The sequence below is a fragment of the Nyctereutes procyonoides genome, unplaced genomic scaffold, assembly GCF_905146905.1.
Source record: "Nyctereutes procyonoides isolate TBG_1078 unplaced genomic scaffold, NYPRO_anot_genome, whole genome shotgun sequence".
Taxonomy (NCBI): Eukaryota; Metazoa; Chordata; class Mammalia; order Carnivora; family Canidae; genus Nyctereutes; species Nyctereutes procyonoides.
Genome location: NW_026575049.1, coordinates 31,653,987 through 31,673,594, shown reverse-complemented (window position 1 = coordinate 31,673,594; position 19,608 = coordinate 31,653,987). Strand labels below are relative to the sequence as shown.

Sequence of the window (19,608 nt, the reverse complement as noted above, 5' to 3'; positions counted from 1 at the left end):
TTTTTTCTGACTGAGCTTGGGATGGGGGCAGGGGGGAGAAACTCAGTTTCTTCAGTCAGAGGGTCTGGCATAGATGAAGGGGCAGATGCCCTGCAGAGAAAACCTACAGTGGTAAGTGAACCCCTTGCAACCTTTGCTCTCATTTTAGGGCGTGAGGCCCCTATTGGTCCTTTTGACATCTGGAAAATTTCCCTTTCCACTCTCAAGAGAGAAGGGCTGGGGGAGAAGGGTGGGAGGGCTTTCCTAAAACTTGGAATGCCAACTAACTGAAGTACTGAGTTGTTCAATAGTTTAAAAAAAGTTGCCAGCCATGTGCACAAAGTTGCAGGAGAATCTTGAAGTTTTCTGAGTTTGCATTTTCTCCTGCACCCGTTTAGTTTATTCTTTTCATTGACACCCAACCCAGCCTCCTACTTCCCAGGCAAAGGCTAAATGAGCTTCTTAGACTGCCAAGTTTGAGTGGATTTAAGGGGAAAAATGAGAAGAAAGCTGTGGGTTGACCCTTTCCCGGAGGAACTGTATTTGAGAGTGTTGATAGCAAGCAGGAGGTGGCGTGTGTGAGGGATCACTTATCACATAGCTGTGAGAATTCACAGGAAGGTTATTTTTTTTCTTTTTTTTTACTTGAATGCATGTGGGGAGGGGGAGAATGAGCAGTGGAAAACAGATTTGTCACCAAAAGAACAAAGATGCCAAGGATCACATCATGGTGACAATTCCAAACTGGACTTCGTGTCTTGATTAGAGACTCAGTAAGAAGTAGAACCAGTTTTAATCCAGGGCCTCACAAGTGTCCTGGGAGAACTTGTTGGGGAGTGTTTGGGACACTTGTGTTTGGATGGCCAGAGGTGGAGTAGCAGCTGGAAAACATCTCTTCTCTCCTTTCCAGCTCATAAAGCATGCAAGTCCAGTGGCCCCTGCTGCGGTGTGTGTGTGTGTGTGTGTGTGTGTGTGAGTGTGTGTGTGTGTGTGTGTGTACTCGGGCTGGGGTGGGGCACAGTCTAGCTGCCCTCTTCTGCCTGTGTCGATTCAGAGGTGAAGAATGGAGTATGTGTGTTTTAAGTCATAAAGAAGAAGGAAAATTTTCCACTGGGTCCTGGGTGAGGGCCTCCACAAGTGTGCTGCAGGGGAGGGGGAGGAGACAGGAGCTGGCAGGGAAGGCAGCTGAAGTTGGGAGGGGCGCTGCTGGTGGGCCCTGCTGTGCCTAGGAGAAGTCAGGGAGGTGGCTGTGGTGACCAGAAGGTCAGTCCAGTTGGCAAGCATGGGTGTTTATGTGACCTGGGGTCACCCTTGTTAGAGGTTTCCTGGGGCCCATGTTGTATACCCTTCCCTCTCCCCAGGGGAATCCAACTGGCCCTTCGGTTTGTGGATTGCCTGAAGGATTCTTTTGGGCTGCCTGAGGCCTGGAAGGTTTTCTTCCTTCTCCTTTGACTGCTCCCACCCAAATTCTACTTGGCTTGTCCCTCCTTACCCCACTGGTGACATTCCCACCTGAATAGTGTTGGGAGCTGCTGCTGCCGCTGGGCTCTGGTTTTGCTCAGTGAGGAGGTCAGGAGGCTGACAGGTGGACTCAGGGTACCCTCTTCTGCTTGACAATGGCTTGGGGGTGTTTGCTCAGAGTTTTTGGTGTGTGGGGAGAGTGAGACCTCATGACTCCCCCTTGCCCTTGGCTTTTGGGTTTTCACCCTGCAAGTTCACCAGAGAACAGTGGAAACAGCAGCAAGGAGACCCTGCTTTTAATGGGTTGCACTGGTCGACTCAGGTTTCCTGCTGTGGGTCTGGGCTGATGCAGAAAGTTTCTTGTAATTTCTCTGGATTTATTTAACAAATCCCTGCCCTCAATAAACTGCCCAGAGGAAAGCTAAGTTACTGGGAAGTACCCATATTGCAGAACATTGTGGTAGCAAAAAAAATAAAAAATAAAAAAGAAACAAACAAAAATCTTCGATACACTGGCACCAATCCAGAACTGTTCTGCCTGGGTTTGGTGCACTGCACTAGTGGTAGGGATGAGATAATGCTTTTAAAAATGGGAGGTGTGGATGTGGGCTGCTTGCTTGTTGACCTCCTCTGCCTTACAGTACCCTGCTAGTGTCCAGTAGGTGGCTCCCAGTTTTCCTTGCTCATATAGCCTTTCTCCTTTCCAGTCTGGGTTGAAGCTCTGCCTGCCCTCACGCTGAAGGAAATGTGTAGGAGCTCCCCATTCTCCTTGACCCTTATGACCCCAGCAATCAATGCTGTAGCCCATTAAAGGTGCTCAAGCCAGACCACCTGCTTCCTATTCCCAGACCTTCCTGGCTGTTTTCTCTTCATGGCTGAGTGCCATGTTGCTGGGCAAAGCACTGTATGCCCGACTTGGCCTTGTCTAAAGAACCCCCATCACCTTCCCTCTCCTTTCTCCTCATCCACAGGTGTCTCTTTTTGCCTTTCTCCTCCGCCCCCTTCCCAAGCCCTGGGGATTGGCACTGCTTTCTGGGTGGGGAGGAGTTAAAAGGTGTTTCTATGGCAACTCCAGGCCCTGCACCCTAGTGAAGTGTTTAGGAGAAGAATAAACTACATGCCGGCTTATAAAACATACTGTGGGGGAAAGAAAAGGACTTGGCAGCAGCCAGGATATCTCTGACCCCCTCCCCACCAGTCAGCACCCCTGAAACTCCTGACAAAACCTTGACTCTGGAGGGAAGGGAGGGGGCTGGGAATGAAGAAGGCAGCCTTGGCTGGGCAGATCCTGCTCCAGCAGCTCTGTCCAGCTCAGGAAGGGGTAGGCAGTGCCAAGAGCTTTCTGAAAATTGGTGTGTGTGTGTGTGTGTGTGTGTGTGTGTGTGTGTGTGTGTGGTTTCTTCAGGAGGCAGGCAGAGAGAATTTTGCTTTAGAATGCCAAGCCCTTCTCTCCAGCCTCCTTTGCATAGAGGAATGGGGCTGTGCCATGGAGTGTTGGGGGCCTGACTCCAGAGCCTCTTGGGAATTCACGAGTGAGGCTCAGCTTGAGGGCCCACTGCCAGCCCTGGAGGACAGTCCTTGGATATCTCCGAATTGTTTTGACAGGGACCAGTGCCAGCAGATTCTTTTGGTATCAGATCTGAGGTTGTGGTTTTAGCAAAGAAGCCATTTTCAAAGAAGCCAGACCCATTCTCTGTCTCTCTGTCTCTCTCTGTCTCTGTCTGACTCTCTCTCTCTCTCTCTCTCTTTCTCTCTCTCTCTCTCTCTCTCTCACACACACACACACACACACACACACACACACACATCCACACTGGGCTTTGTGACTGAAGAAAAATAAAAAGGATCAGACTTCAGAGAGGACCCAGGCTGTCCGAATCTTGGGAACCACAGAAAGAGGAGAGCTGCTCTACAAAGGAGGGAAGGGACACCTCTCAGACTCCTACTGGGTGCAAGCACTTCATAAATTCTGTGTCCTTCATCCACCCAGCAACCTTAAGAGTAGGTATCACAACCATTTTTTTTTTTCAGATGGAAAACATCAAGTCTAGGAAAGGTTGTGCTTGCCCAAGGTCACCCAGCTACTAAATGGTAAGGCGAATTCATTCTTAGCTAGGCAATTCGTCAAAACCTTTTTTGACTTTCATTTACCCTTAATATTCTAAGGTAAACAACCCTTCCTTGGACTGAAAGGGAATGGAGGGTTAACATTCGAAGAAGGCTTTACTTATTGATTTGGGAAAGTTTTTGTTAAAAATATGAAAAGAGCCAAAATGACCTGAGGTTTTAAGTAAATATCATATTATGGAAAGGAAAAATTATTATTAGTTTAGGACATAAATAGAGAAAAAGGAAAATTTCTAATGTTCTTTGGCTATTAGAACTGAAAGAGATTCTCAAAACCACCAGGTCAAAATAAACAATGACTTAGATTATCACACTGAGATCCAGGGAGAAGTAAAGCTAATGGAGACAAGACATCATGGGCTTCAAGACTCTTCCCCTTCTTGATGGGGATGAGTTGGGGCTGCCCAGGGCAAGATGCCCACTCTATGTAGATGGCTGGTGTGGTGGCAGGAAGATCAGAGACTGGGTCCCGGCTAGCTGGAGAAGGTGCCTCTCCCACAGTTCTGTGTCCCTTTCATAATCCCTGGATAGATAAGGCTAGAAAAGTGGCCACAGAAGTGGCTTCGGTGGAGGGACTTTTGTTTGTTTTGCAGGAACAGCAGGAACCATTCAGCTCCACTGCTGAATGGCACATTCCAACAGGTTCATTAATTAAAAACAAAAACAACAATACAATTCTCCATTGCATTTGGCTTTTACCATTCCAGCCAGTATGGACAAGGAGAACTCTTCTTCTAGCTTTTGTTATCAACTCCTGGGTGGCCAGCCTTGAGAGGCAGTGTGGGGTGGTGGAAAGGTCGTGGGGTGGGCAGAGCTAGGCTTAAATCCTTCCTCTGGGGCTTGTTGGCGGTGCGCACTTAGGCATGTTATTGGATGTCTTTAAGCTTTGGTTTCCTCATTTATAAAAGGGGAATAATAACTTGCAACACCGTGGCCCTTAAGTTTTCTCCACATTTTAAAAATCAAAAGTTATCTTATGAATACATTCAACTTCCATGTGTGTATGTAACTATGTGTACATGTGTATCTATCTATCTATCTATCTATCTATCTATCATCTATCATCTATCTATCATCTATCTATCTAAAATTAGATAAGGCTAACCTTTGTTTTGAGCACTTCCTCTAATTCTAGATTCTTCTCCAGATCCTTTCCTCCCTATGCATTTATATATATAGGTACCCAAGAGAAATTTATAGTAGTTTTTCCCTTAATACATGAATGATAGAATACAATAGTGGAATACCACATATAGCATTTTGCTTTTTGTAATTGAACAACATGTATTAGGGCTTGTTCCCAGTTAATACACATATATATCTACTTCATCCTATGTATAGTGTTCCATGGAGTTATATTTTAAAAAGCAAACAGGTAGGGAGGCCTGGGTGGCTCAGCAGTTGAGCGCCTGCCTTTGGCTCAGGGCATGATCCCAGGGTCCTGGGATCGAGCCCCACATTGGGCTCCTTGCATGGAGTATGCTTCTCCTCCCTCTACCTATGTATCTGCCTCTCTCTCTGTGTCTTTCATGAATAAATAAATAAAATCTTTTAAAAAAATAAAAAGCTAACAGGTAGAGAGTGGTTATTATGTGCCAGGCACTATTCTAAATAGTTAACATGCATTAACTCATTTAATTCTCTAAACAGTCCTCTGAGGCAAGCATGCTCCTGTCATTCCCACTTTACAGATGAGGAAATTGAGGCTTAGAAAAATCAGATAATTTTGTCAGGATTACAGCAGAGCCTATATTTAAACCCCAGTGAGCTGGCTCTAAAATATACTCAACTACTATATTAGATGTTAATTACCGTATATTATATAATATGGTATATTATATACTACTCTATACTATTACATTACTATACTATATATCCCTGTAAGTACAGAATGTATATAGAATGTATTTCCCTACTGATAGATGTCTAGGATTCTAACAGCTTTTCATGTTTACAAGGAGCACTGCAAAAAATAGTTGTCTACTTCTCTGGTTCAGGTGTGCTAATATTTCTTTATAGCAAATATACAACTGGAATTCCTGGACACAGGTAGGTGTATTTTAAATTTTAACAGCACCTGCTAGTTTGCCCTCCAGAGTGGCTTTGTTCACATAGTTGTTTTTGGATGTGCAACATGAAGGAATGGAGGGAGTATTATAGTCCTGTCCTGGAGAGACTTACATGCCTTTCTCAAATGGAAAACAGCTTATAATTTTTACTGATTTTCTAAGTTTTTTTTCTTGTTGCTTATCCTTTTGTCCCTCTGGAAGGGAGCAAAATTAAGGCCACTTAGACCAAGCTGACAGGAGTATTTTTATAGGGAGGGAGAGGCTTACATGCCAGGAAAGCCATGGCTCTTGACTTGATACAGTTTGGGGGTCATTCAGTTGTAGATGGTTTTATATTTTTGCTTTCATAATAAGCAGGGGGCCATTCATTGGATTAAGTTGTTTGACTTTGGGGTTTTGTTGTAAGCTCAGGTTTAGGCTGAGCTGCAGGGTTGAAGACATGTGTGCAGGGTTTTATTTGCTGACTTAAAGATGTCCCCTTCTTGACCAGTCCTAGCCAGACTCATAGTGACAGTGAGGGGACTTATCCCTTTGTTTCCTTACTACCCTTGCTATTGCATTTGGATCGTGCTTGGATGGAATGGTGGGAGGCCATGGGGACTGGAGATGGACTGTGGAGGGGAAAGCACAGTGGTTTCTAGCCAAGAAAGATGCCAGAGTCATTATGGGAACTAAAAGGAACTGGAGGAACTAAAGGAACTAAAAGGTCTGGTTTGACAGACAATTCCACTGTCCTGATTAAAACCCTTCATTGAACTCTTGGGATGAAGTGTCATAAAATGGCTCTAATGAGGACCAGTCTGACCCCTGCCTCCGTCTTCATCATCCTCTCATCACTGGCTCTTCCAGCTCCTGCTGTTCAGATTCTCTGTCTGGGTCTTGGCCCATGCTGTCCCCTGGGTTTTGAACACCCTCATCAACTTCCCATTCTCCAGGTCTCATTTGGTCCCATTTCCCCATGTACTCCCTGGCACTGGCATAGAAGAACAGTCACACCTTGCTCAAATTTTGAACACGTTTAAAAACACTATATTTAGTAAAAACCAAATTATCCAAAGCTGCATGGAAAATTCCCAGAGTGAGTCATTCTTGGGCTGGAAAAGATCTAAGGGCTGTATACCACCCAGAGGGACCATCTAAACCCTCTGAGAGGGAAGGTACCTGCTCTACTGTCTGCATTACTTGATAAGTCCAGTCGCATATTCTGGCCATAATACTCCATTCATACTCCCAGAGAAAAAAGCTGGAGATTTCTAAATACCACTCCACCAGGGGATCACTCAAAATGATAACTACCTTTCCCTGAGGTGTATTTACTGTACTCTAGGCACTGTAAGAAAACCCTTGCACCTTGTGAAGTAGACATGGCCCATCCCAGCTTCCTGGTGAGTGAGCTGAGGCTAGAGGGTAAAATTGTTTGTCCAAGATCACACCTCTAAGAAATAGAATCTATACTTGCTTAATCCATCCAAAATTTGTAATCCAAATCAGCATAGACCAAGGGCTATGACTCTTTAGCCCAGGAACATCTTTTGGAACCTCCTCTATATTAGTTTTTTGACTCTCTACTGCCAGGGTTCCATTCAATATGCTTCTCTCTCTCTTTTTTTAAGATTATCTGCTGTTAAAAATACTTTTTAATTTTTTTAAATTTATTTTATTTTATTATGCTTCTCTTTGATGTTCTTCCATAGCCAGCCTCTCCAGCTCTGGCCTCCCCTGCTGCCCCCAATTTTATTGCTGTGTGGTTCTAATGAAACCAAGCCTCAAACCCTATTTCTAATCTCTATCCCGGTGCTCCTTCCACTGAACCAGCCTTTTCAATGCTAAGGATGATTTTTACTAATTCTCTCAATGCTGGGAAAAATTACCTGCCACATTTTGTGTGTCAATGATTTTTCCATGAAAACCAGTTAAAATATAATTATAATGGCTGATAATAGCCATTTTTTCCCTGACATAATCAGCTAATACACAAACTAACTGCAGTCAAAAGCAATGAAACTTGGTGTCTTATTAAGCCTGAGAAGCTTTCTCATGGGTGACTGACTGGATGGTTTATTGTATGATTTGGGTTGGCCTACTGAAGTGCTAAAAATAGCTGATAGACCCTTGGTAGATAACTGTTCTTCACTCCTCTGAGAGTCATTTAGTTTTATACCAGTTTACCCATCCCTTCTCCATGTGAGCAGGTCCACGCATTCACTACTCTTGCCATCTCCCTGTTTACCCACAGCACTAAGAACAGGCTTGTAGAGCTAGCAGGTAGCCAATATGTCCTGGTTAAGCTTCATACCCTTCCAGAGCAGGTGATGTGGGTTCGGGGGTTTGATTTCCTGTGTTAATCTCTGATGGGCTGGAGTAGACAAGTATGTACTGATCCTAGCTAAAGGGATTCACTAAATAGCATTTGACAGGAGGTCACAAGGTGTCCGTCCCAGCTGTATTGGAACTCAGAAAAGTTTTTGCCTGATTGCTAAAAAATTAGTGTCTAGAGAAGGGAAGGGGGCCTAGAGAACATTTCCTGATTCATTTATAGCCATCTGCGAGCCTGGGACGGTTTGGCTGCCACAGAAGGAATGGTCCGTGCTGCCCAACACCCAGTTCTGATTTATGTTCACATAAATCTTATCACCTAACAGTGGCATTCAGGGCAGAGAGGAGAGATGCTAAGTATTCTCAGGCCTTTGGCCACCTGGCTGTTTGTGGGGGTGGGGAAGGGAAGGAAAGCTGTGAGATTTGGCCTCAGAGAGCCCAAGGTAAAGTTCAGCCGGTGGAAAAACAGAGTCCCCTTGAATGACAGGGAATGGATGGGGGGGAGGGGTGGCGGGGAAGGAAGGGGGGAAGTCTGAGCAGAGCACAGCTCTTCTAGAACCAGAGACCTTAAATATTACATGGCAATTACCCCCGTCCCTCTCAAATGGGGGCACCAGGCATCTGACAGCCTAGTTGCCCATAGAGAAGGGCTGTTTCATTCAGAAATTCAGGGCTCCTTCAATCCCCCAGATCAAGGCATGGGAAGGCAAGCCTTACGACCTGGGTCAGACCTCATGAGGACATGGTTTCATGACGTAATGGATCACCAGTGTTTGGCTGAAGTGCTTATGGTTCATGAGTTAGGAGGGATTTCCATTTGACCTGGACTTGATCATCATGAATAGACTCATAGCCTTTGAAATTTGGAAACATAGTAGCTCTTGTGAGCTCTGCCATTCATGAGCTTGGGTAAATTCTCTGGTCTCAGTTTGCTCATCTGCAAAATGAGGGGAAATAATAGTACCACATGGGGTTAGTGAATAAGTGAAAAAACTCAAGGAAAATGTCTAGCATGGAGTCTACCACATACTGAAAGTTCAAGAAATATTAGTTTTTAGTTATGGTGTTACATTATATGGCAGAATGAGTATTCTCATTTTATTTTTGGTTAGGAAAATGGGGCTTGGAGAGATGTGATGTTTGGGCCACATAAAGAGGGGCTAAGTTTCAAAATCATGGCTGTTTGACCCCTGTCCCTCAGTCTAATGTTTTCCCATTTAACCACACTGCCTCCCATAAAACACTGAAACCAATAACCAAGTTCTCTAGAGTCTTAAGTACACTTGATCTTATTTGAGAATTACAACATCCCCCAGAGAAAAGCAGGATGGGGAGAGTCACTGTTCTCGTTAAACAGATGTGGAGAGTGAGAACTAGCATGATTCCAGAGTTCAGTCACACAGCCCACACGTGGAACTAGGAGGCCAAGTTCTATATTCCTAGACTTTGACAGGCACAGGTGGAAGATGCTGGGGAGGGCCTGGGAAGTGGATCAGTGACACTGAACTTGGATGTCGAGTCCATATTCCCTGTCCCCATCTACCCCTGTCTATGCTGGGGTTAGGAGATGCATAGTGTACAGGAGTGAGCAATGGCTTGGAGTCAGGACGCTTGAGTTCTAGAATTGGGTCACCATCTGGTTTTGGAAACACCCTAGTGATGTCAACTTCTCTGGATTTCAGGCTTTTATCTGTAAAAGAGCAGTACTGGCTCTATGTGGTATATATGCATCTTTTTCACATATACTTCTAGTAACAGTATTTTCCTGAATACTTACTATATGTCAAGTTCTCTTCAAAGGGGCTCTCTAGTCTAGCTGAATAATTGAGTACCTCCATCTATCAACAACACCTTTTAGAAGGTAACTTCTTTAGAAATATGTCTATTAAGATAAGAGCCAGGATCTCTGTGGTTGTAAAAGTGGATGAGGGCTTCAATTGAACAAAACCACTAATGAGCAGACATACTTTATCGGATGACATATTTGACCACCAAACTTCCTGTTGGAGAAGAGCTGATTTGCCAAACAGATAGCAACCTCGCAGACCTAGTTGATGGCTAGAATTTAAAATTAAGGTCACTTTGGTGTCTGTCATTGATGTCTGGAGAGCGTGGTAAAAATTCTTCTGATCCCCATTAACACCACCACTGAAGCTGACGGATAAGAGGCGGGATTTAGACTCAATATTCATCAAAACAAGGTCTTCCAGATCCATAGTCTATCTGAGCAGTCCCTTGCTCCAGGAAAATTGGCTAAAGGCTTGGCTCAAACCTATGCAGCTGAGAAGATTTTTCTTGTGAAAGCCTGGCTAACATGAAGACCTGTGATTAAAAATGTGTGTGATCTGCTGGAACCTAGTTCACATGAATGAAAAGGGAGATTTGGAACTCACAGATCAAACGTGCCCTCTTGGGCAATTGCAATCCACTCCCCTCTCTGACAATAGGATAGAAACCCTCAAGTTCCCATGACTGTAGCTTCTTGATACAAATGTTTGCCAGAAGGGCTGAGAGACGCAAGAGAATCCACATTATTCATATTATTCTCAGGGTACGTTTCTGAGCAAATGAGTACAGTGCAAAAAACCTGCACCTGAAATAGTCAAGTGTAGATGTGAGTTCCAGTTTGTTCTTTGCCTGATTCTCTCTTGGCCTGGGTTTTCTTACCTTTCACTTAGGTTAGATCACAAACCCTAATGCCTAAAGAGGCCAGTCATAGAAGCTGGATGTTTGCCTATGAAACATATGGAAACATTACTCGGTTCTACCAAATATACACATATGTGGTTACCTCGTCTCTTGTTTTCCCACTGCGGAAGGATCAATGGGTACTAAAAGTATTTCTTTATTCTAAGATAAATAACAAAACAATGGGCAAATGTGATGTTAAGTAGCAGCTCACCTTTGGCCTTGCAGTGGGGGAGGCACCACAGCATGGTAGCATCCATGTACCTTCTTAAGGGGACAGCTAGTACTCAGCTCCAGTCTCTCAGAATGTGAGCCTAGTAGTATTACCAGATTTCCGTTTTTTTTTTTTTTTTTTTTAGGAAAAGCTCAATATCCAAAATTTTAATGTGAAATCTTTTGATTTTTAAATCTTGGCACAGTTAATGAGAAACACGCATATGTGTGTGGGCCAGACAAAACATGCCGTTGGGCCAGATGCAGCCCTGTGACTTACCAGTTTTGTGACCCCGAGTCTAGATGGTCTGAATTTCTTTCAGGCTCTAGGGTCTCTGGCAAATAAGACCAACTGGTTTTTCAGGCAAAATGATGTACCTTGTTCTCTGTTTTACCAGAGAATACTGCTTCTGTTTGTTATCGCACTTTCCACAGTTCCTAAGAAGGTTCCGAGCACAGGTTCTGGAGTTAAGACTGCCTGGTTCAAATTCTGGCTCCATCAGTAGCTAGCTGTATATCCCAGGCAAGTCAATCTTTCTAAGCCTCATTTTTCTTATCTATAAAATGGACTACACCATAACAGTACTCTTAATCTCCTAGCGTTGTAGGAGAATTCATGGAGATAATGGGAGTTATAGGCTTGGCCCTCTGCCTGGCATGTAGTGAGGGTTTTGATTAATGTCAGTCATCATATTATTACTACTTGGTGCCTCCCCCTAGATGGTGAGCCAGCTGTAATCCAGAGAGTCACATATTACCAGATCATTGCCTGATGCACAGTAGGCATGAAATAAAAGTATCTTGAATGACATTTGAGAAAGATATCATTCCAGCCTTCCCAAGCAATTGTGTACTTAGCTCTTGTGTGTATCAGAGAGAGAGAGAGAGACAGACAGACAGACAGACAAAGACAAAAGAAATCAGTTTTCACATGTTAAGCACAGAACGGCTCCATAAGAAAAAGCTGTCTTAAGCTGCTAGGATAGCATGCTAAACAGTGGTAATTGTCTTGGAAAATGAAACCCAAGCCATTAGTCATACTTTTCAGATAGAGAAGACAAGAGATGGCTGGGGCAACCAGAGTGCAGATGTCAAACCTCAGGTGTTCATGAGTGTGCTAACACCATGGGATGCTTTGGTGGCTTGATGGATTTTATTTATTCAGGGCCCCTTTAAGCCAGAGTAGATTCCTGGAGGCTCTTAAAATTTAATGCCCCACCTGGATAGTCAACATCTGTGTTTTATTTTGTTTAAAAAAGTTAACCCCAAATAGTTCAAATTCCTTCTATATCCCTTGGAGAAGAGTTTCTTATTGGGAGATTCCTAAGCAGGGCGACAGAAAGGCCAAGGCTAGACTAGCACTGACCAAGACAAATAATATTGAGAGCTGCAAACACAGGCAATGTATGTAATCTTAAATTTTCTCATGGCTACATTAAAAAAAGAGGGGGAAATAGGTTAACTTAATTTTAATACTATCTTAACCCAATATTATCCAAGATATCATTTCAACATGTAGTCAATTACAAAATTATTAGTAAGGTTTTAATAAGTTTTTGAAATTCAGTATGTATTTTACACTCTAGGCACATCTACATTTGGACTAGTCACATTTCAAATGCTTAACAGCCAGAGGGGGTTAATGGCCACCACATGAATAGGACAGTGCAGGTCAAGAGAATGCATGCAAATGCAAGGCATCTTTTTTCTCCTTCCAGTTGTTTAATGAGCTGTGCACAAAACTGTGGGGAAAATGTAGGTGTACTGGGCCAATCAAGGCTCTGAGGCTCCTGACTCAGCTTTGTGGCAAGTGACTTTCAGGCCATGTAGGTCCCAGTGCAGGGAACCCCTGTGCTCTGATATTGTAGGATCCATGTGATCTAGTGCTCTCACTTGACAGATGGGGAAACTAAGATCCAAAGAGGTAGAGTAGTTTGGCCTACGAGATGGCGCTGGAAAGACAATAAAAATAATAACATTTGGTAATATTTAACATTTATGGAGTCATGTTGCATGACCTTTCTATGCATTATCTCCTTAGACTCTCATAATCACCCAATGAGAAGGCACTCTGATTTCTATTTTGCTAATGAAGAAACCTGGCCTCAGAGGAATTAAATATTAAAGCAGTTAATATCTATTGACAGCTATTCTAAGAACTTCATATACATATATATTTACTATTTTCTATAAACCTACACATTAGGAATTATTATCATTATTGTCACCATGGGAAAAAAGGCTGAGAGAGGCTATGTAAGTTGCCTAAAATGCAGCTAGTACATGATGAAGCCAGGATTTGAGTCCAGGATGCTAGACTTGAGTCCAAGCTCTTAATTACAAATTATGCCCAAAGTCAGCCAGCCATGCAATGGCAAAGTTGGCATTTGGGCTGGTACATGTGTTCCCTGGTCCAGGGTCTTCCCTTACTGTCCCACTTTGCTGCCTGTATCATACCCCTCCTGACTTCCTAGTACTTTCTGCCTCACTGTGCTGTCATTAAGAACCAGCAAAGGAGGCTCTGGACTCCAGCACTGATTGAAGGGTCCGGGCAAAGCAGGCACATCTCCTCTGGCTTGGTTGATTCTCAGGCTGCCCAAGCCCTCAAAGGCCAAATTCCTGGCCCTATGCAACAGTGTAGGAAGAACACTTGTCCATTTTGCCTTCTCAGTTGGGCGAGGTCAGTGTACCAGGTTGGAAAATGGTATGAGTCTAATTGCAGGAGGGAGACGCTAAGAGGATTAGTGCTCTTTAAATAGACACCAGAAAACTAAGAATAGCCTTGTTGCCTGGAAATTGATGGGTATTCCTGACCACAGGCCATCCCAGCTAGTAGGTGCTCAATAAATGCAGGTAAAGTACAGAAATAAACAAATACTGAAAATGGGTCATATAAAAAGAACTTCAGATTAAGGTTATTTGGGTCTCCCTACAGGCTGGAGATCTGTGTTACTTTTATTTGTCTGCTTTTGCTGTCTTGAGGCCAATGTCTTTTATTTTGGGCCAGGTGAACAACAGGCAATTAGAATGTCAGGAAAGACAAATTCAGTTTGCTTGTTGCCTGCTATCCCACCAGGCTAGAAAGATAGGAATAACTTCCTTTTGTTCTATTATCATGACTTTGGTGTTCTCTACAACACTTTGCAGATTATAGTTCCTTGGAGCCTTAAGACAGGAACCTCCAAATCTGTCTTGAGACTTTTATCCATTCTCCAATACCGAGTTCCTGGGTCCTCCCTGAAGGCTACCTCGTTGTCTGGCTGGGAAGAATTGAGATTGCTTTCCTGGCAGAAATTTAGCACCACCACCTCTTGTAATTTATCAGGTGAGTTGTGAGGATAGGGGCAAGGAAGATTTCCATGTACTGTGGGAAAGCCTAAAGCAGTGTTTCCCAGGGTGTGATCTTTCAAACACCAGTCCTAAGAAATGTTCATTCAGCCAACACACTTAGGAAAGCTGTTTATTGTATTTCCTTCTTGGAGATGCACAATGACCATTAGCATAGTAAAGACTCTGAGAAGTCCTGCTGCACAGTAACCTGTTTAGTTCTATTTAATCCAGGGTTTCCCTGATCAAGTTTTTTCCCAGAAATGTCTTTAAGTCCCACTGGTAAGACACTGCTCACATGAGGATTCTTCAAAATTACTTTTTTCCATTTGCCTGTACTATGCTGAGGAGGGAAGAAGAAAGTAAGAGATACTATCTACATTGCATAGGGAAGATGCTCATCTTGGGCTGCTGAACAGAATGGCTGCATCAGTGAATGGGCACTTTATAGGGGCTGGAAGAAAAAGGAAGAAGGGAGGAGTGACCTTTAAGGCCAAACACTGGCTAGATTTAAGGATCCAGCCTCTGTTCATGACTTGTGTTACAATTTTACTTGGCTCAGTTCTGAGCACATGCCAGATTTTTAAAATCCTAGTATCCTATTGATACCATTAGAAACTTGATGGAAGGGAACTGTGGCTGGTGTGAATGTGACATATTTAAGACGTCAGAGTCTAGGGGACAAGTATTGTGGAAAGAAGGTAGCGAGGGGATATACCCACCCCTGATCCCCCACTGTTCTTAGCTTGAACTCTCACCTCTCTGGTCTATGCTTCTCTTAGATGAGCATCTTAATCAGTTCATGGATGGAGCATCTCTGAGAATCTAATTAAAGCTATACGTACAAATTCTAGAGTTTCTGACACCTTCCTGAAGGCCATCTATAATCACTTCCTATCCACCCAATTCAGAACACTTGTCTTAGAGAATCACTGAGTTGAGGATGATGTATTAAAACAAAGTAAGAAATAAACGAGACAAAACAAAACAAGAATAACCTAACTTAATCCAAAATTGTCTGAAAGTTTAGTGGCACTGCAAATTCAGCAGTCACTTGGAATGTTTTGGTGCATGAACTCAATGCTGAATATTATGCCTCAGTCTACACAGGATCTGAGGTAGCCAACTGGAATTCCGTCTCCTAGTTCATGGCTCTGGGTATGCAAGTATGGACACTCCTAGCCTATGCAGCCCATAAAGTATGTTCATATTTGTACCAGAAGAGTCTTGGCTAGCTGAGGTTCTGGAGGACAGCATGGAGACACAGAGAAAGGGTTTGGAGCCCCCAAGAGATAGGGCCCCAGGCTGGGCTCTGCTCCTTCTAGCTATGTAATTCTGGAGGACTCTAAGGCCCCTTGGTCCCAAGTCTTGACTATTCATACTCTAGCTTTCAAGGTATTTAAACAAAAAAGGGAAGGAAAGAGAGCAGGGTGGGGCTGGTGGAGGTAAAAGGTTGGGTGGTCCCTACCTCACCCCCAGCTCCTGTGCCCTTAACTCCAGCTGGAAAAGCCCATGTGACTGTGGCCAGACTGAAGAGAAGCCTCAGGATGAAACTGCTTCCACCTGGGCCTGAGGAAGGAGAAGTGGCTGGCCAGAGAGAAGGAGACAGGGCTCTGGGGCCAGGAGGAGTGTGAGCTGGGGAAGAAGCCCTGTCATGGGGCACTGACGCCACAGGCCAGGCAGGCAGAGGATCCAAGCCAGCGGGGTCACTTGGCCCCTGCTACTCCTCCTGGCCCCCTCCTTCATGATTTCCTATTTCCTGCCTCCTTCTCCTCTGACAGTTATAAATAACCTCCGAGGCTGGCCTCTGGGCTTAAGCATAGGTGAGCCAGAGAAAAGTGGAGGGGACTAAGGTGGAGCTGGGGCCTGCCACTTAGCCAGAGGGGTCACAAGGTTTCAGGTTGCTCAGGGGAATTTTGTTTTCTTATTTTTTCCACTAGAGAATGAGGCAGTGAAAGAGGAAATAATCTGTGTTGGCTTGAAGAGGCTTGACCTCCCCCTTGGCCCGGTGCTGGGTTACGCCTGCAAGGAGCTGCCTCTCTGCCGGCTGTAGATCCTGGGGCCACAGGGCTGGAGAGGCTTAAAGAGAAGGCATCTCAGGATACTGAGAGGGCTGGGTGCCATGTTGGCAGGACCTGTGGCCTCCTTCCCAAGCTCAGCCTGGCCCCATGTGGGAGGCTAAACACATAGAAGTCTGCGTCCCAATTGCTATCTTCTTCAACCACCAGCCATATGGTTGCCTGTGACCACCAAGCATGGGCCTTGATCACCATCATCTCCCAACCTGGCTGCCTCCTGCTGGGCACATGGCTTTCCTGACCATGTAAAGGTTCCAAGAATACATTTGCTCTGGGCACATCTGTTCCTTAAATAAAGATTTATTAAACATCTACTATGTTCCAAGCACTGGGAGAGATACCGAAGTCACAAAGGTGAATGACCCATGGCCCCCACCCTTGAAGCTGCTGCTCAGCCTGTCTCCTCTTTGCTATGGCTCTGCTCTCCCTTCTCCACAGTTCCAGGTTGGACTATTGAGGATGTGTAGGAAGCATGCTCCAGGGCCCTCATTTCCTACCACATCTTTGGTTTTCAAGGATTCACAAAACCAAAAAAAGAGGATTCTGGAGAAGCCAATGTATCAGTCCTCTTGTAGCCCATGCCTTGCCTGACTTTCTTTTCTGCCCATGGGCCCACGAGAAGTTTTTGATGGGTCTTCTGTGGTACCAATCTTACTTCATGGCCTCTTTGGAAACCCATCAACTGTTTTTTTTTTTTTTTTTTTTCCTGAAGCCCAAGAGCACTGGACCTTAGAGGTATTTTTCGGTGTGGTGTGTGATGCAGGCTGCTGACACCTAGCGGGGGTGCTGTTTTCTGATTCATATGAGGTGCAGGGTAGCAGTTGCTCCTGGCTTAGCAAGGGCAGGGAATCAGACCTCCCTTCTGGCCAGGCACTCTTTGAGGCTCTATGCCCAAGGCCATCCTCATTCCCTCTGAGCACAACCACAGCCTACTCCCCAGGCCTCCCTTCTTTCTCCGTTGTGTGTGTGTGTGCATGTGTGTGTGTCCACTCTGCCTGCCAACCTGTTCTATTGCAGCCCCTGGCACTACCTGGGGACCTGAAAAAGCTGAGCCTGGGGACAAGATGTGACATCAGGGACCAATGGGCACCCAGGTCATTGGCTTTTTTTTTTTTTTAACTCTATTAACTTTTAGGATGAGAGACAGCCTTCAGAGTCAGAGATTTTTCCTAACTCCTATTTCATTGGAACATCTTGATTCTGCAACATGCTTGCTTAGGGATGGGTACAGGCCCCTTGCAACACCAGGACCTGGCTACCACTAGGTGCCAGAAAGCACCTGTGACCAGGGAGGGAGTGGACTGGGAGATTTGGGTTATGTTCTGGGGTAGAAATCACAGAAGCTTGCTCACACCTATTTGTAATCTGGGGCTGCAGATGCTGGTTCTTGGAAGGAGGAAAGGACACTTACTGCTTACTTACTGGATGGGAAGTACTGTATGGATTTTTAAGATGCTGAGCAGGTTTTGCCAGATACTGCTAATTAATTCTCTTACTGCACATTTTATAGATGATAAAAGATAGGGAGAGACATGTTAATTGGCTTCACGGTCCTGAGCCAAGCATGACCAAACTGAGAAATCCAGGTGACTTCATGCTTTTCCAACTCTCAGCCTTGCATTAGAGAATTCCATGTTTCTGAACATGAAGGCTCCTCCCATAGGGCTGGCTGGACAGACAGTGGAAAGCTTAGAAAGAGATGGAGCTTGAAGTCAAACAGACTTGAGGTTGAATCTCAACTCTGCTTTTTACTCATGGGGTAAGTTTGACTGAAATGTAAATTCTGAATCTTGGTTTTCCCAACTGCAAATGAGAAGAGCCCCATTTATAACGTAGGGCCGATGGGAAGATTGGGGAGCCATGTCAGCAGTGCCTGGGCTCTCGCAAATGCTGAGCTGAAGCTGAATTTGAAAAGCACGTCCTTTACTTTCCAGTGAAGAGCTGCTCTCTCTCTTGCAATCCACTATGATGTCATCAGGGCTATGCTAATAAAAACAGAAGCCAAAAAAGTTGGTGCGGTTCTTCAGGGAGGTAGTTTATATAAATGGATATAATGGAGAGATCAAAGGCAAATGACTCAGTGAATGGAGAGAAGATGGGGTGTAGACCTCCACTGTGGTCTTAAAAAGCTGGTTCTGAGATCAAAGAATTAAGAATGTCAGACAGCTCAGATGGAAAAAGAGAGGCCCAGAGAGGTGAGGCCCTTCCCCAGGGTTACACAGCTAGTAGGGAAGGCAGCTTCCAGTGACTACATTTCTGGGCCAGATCTCATCACTGCCCCATGGAGTCCCTCTTGTCACCCTATGCCCCACTCAGTAGAGGCACACTTTGGGGAGACAGAGGGAGCCTCATATGGGCCCCGGAACTTATTGGAGTCCCTCTGCTCTGTCCTTTTTCTAACTGCCAGTACTGAGTTTGTTGAATGCTAATGCCTTCGGGGATTTCCAGATAGTGTCCCTGGACTGGGTGGAGTGGTGTGGGGAATGCAGGCATTTTCCATCCTCACAGAGTTTGGTCTCTCACCTACACAGATTGCTGATGGGAAAAGCAATTGGTGTAGCGTCTCTGGGGGACAGTGTGCCCCGAGAATCAAAAGTCTCAAAATTGTGCATACTCTTTAACGGGCAATCTCATTTCTAGAGATTTAGTTCAAATGAATAATAAACCAATGGAATCCATGGCTGCATTGTTCATAATTACACACACACACACACACAATGGATTAATCTCAATGCCTGTCATAAATGGACTGCTTAAATCATGGTGCATTCATCCAGTGGACAACTGGGTAGCCATAAAATAGCTTGAAATAGTCTCTAAATATTGATGTGGGAATATTCCCATGTTGCACTTTTGGGTAAGAGAAGACCGTTTGTAAAAAAAAAAAAGTATGAATATATATATATATAGATGCTTAAAGGAAAGTCTGAATGTCTAGATACCAAATATCAGTACTAGTTACCTCTGGGTTGCAGGATTTGGGGGGGATTTTAATTTTGAGCACTATTTTCAGGAAAATGAAATTTCACAACAGTGACACATTATTTTTAGAATCAGATAAAAGAACAATGGTGGGAAAGTAAGGACTCAGCTGATCCCCTGGATTGGATCTAGAGTACTACTGTGGGAGGCCAATAGTAGCCTGGCGTTTCCTGGGCTCTCACTTTTGGCTCCAGGGGGTGAGGGGCTACCATGTCCTCTGCCCCTACTGCCCATCTGTCCCACTCTTGAGGACCTGTGCTAGATTTCCCCTGGTCTCTGTGGGACCTGCAGTGGGGGAGGGGAGCCCCTGGCACTTGCCATAGGGGATACAGGGAGGGGGTGTTCCCATTGTGGGCTATGGGCGGTGT

At 44.7% G+C, this 19,608-nt stretch overlaps 2 protein-coding genes across 2 annotated transcripts in view; one reads left to right on the top strand and one right to left on the bottom strand.

The window, feature by feature from the left end:
* Nucleotides 1-19,608, bottom strand: part of SYN3 (synapsin III) — a 455,217-nt gene that overhangs the window by 248,036 nt on the left and 187,573 nt on the right. The window lies entirely within an intron of this gene.
* TIMP3 (TIMP metallopeptidase inhibitor 3) overlaps nt 1-19,608 on the top strand; it is a 57,923-nt gene that overhangs the window by 563 nt on the left and 37,752 nt on the right. The window lies entirely within an intron of this gene.